A 399-nucleotide genomic window follows, 5' to 3' on the forward strand; every position below is an offset into this window, starting at 1 on the left:
ATTAAGACGAAACTAAATACACTTTAAATTACTTTAATGAACACATTTCCTGTAGTTCTACTGAAAACAGAAAGTACAACAGTGTTGTGGTAAGAGTCTCTACTGGACCGGTTCTGTTTCTGGAATGTCACACCCTCATTTCTGTCATACATAACTTGCGCTCTTCAAACTACGGTCGCTCTTCGACCGATTAAATGAGGTCAACCAACGGATTCTGAAATGCTTTAAAATCAGTGGTTTAGGTTAAATATGACAGGACTGGACTGTAGAATGTGTTGATGTTAGTTAAATTAATAATTTACTGTGAAGTGTTGGATATAGTCACTAACTCTTTTCTTTTCATCAGAACGTGTTAAAAATGCCTTTATTATGATACCATTTCACTTCTCTAAAGTGTTG

General features: G+C 35.1%; 1 long non-coding RNA gene across 1 annotated transcript in view; it reads left to right on the forward strand.

The window, feature by feature from the left end:
• The window catches only part of LOC112156110, a 17,516-nt gene that overhangs the window by 14,836 nt on the left and 2,281 nt on the right, over positions 1-399 (forward strand). The window lies entirely within an intron of this gene.

This window comes from Oryzias melastigma, linkage group LG18, assembly GCF_002922805.2.
Source record: "Oryzias melastigma strain HK-1 linkage group LG18, ASM292280v2, whole genome shotgun sequence".
Lineage (NCBI taxonomy): Eukaryota > Metazoa > Chordata > Actinopteri > Beloniformes > Adrianichthyidae > Oryzias > Oryzias melastigma.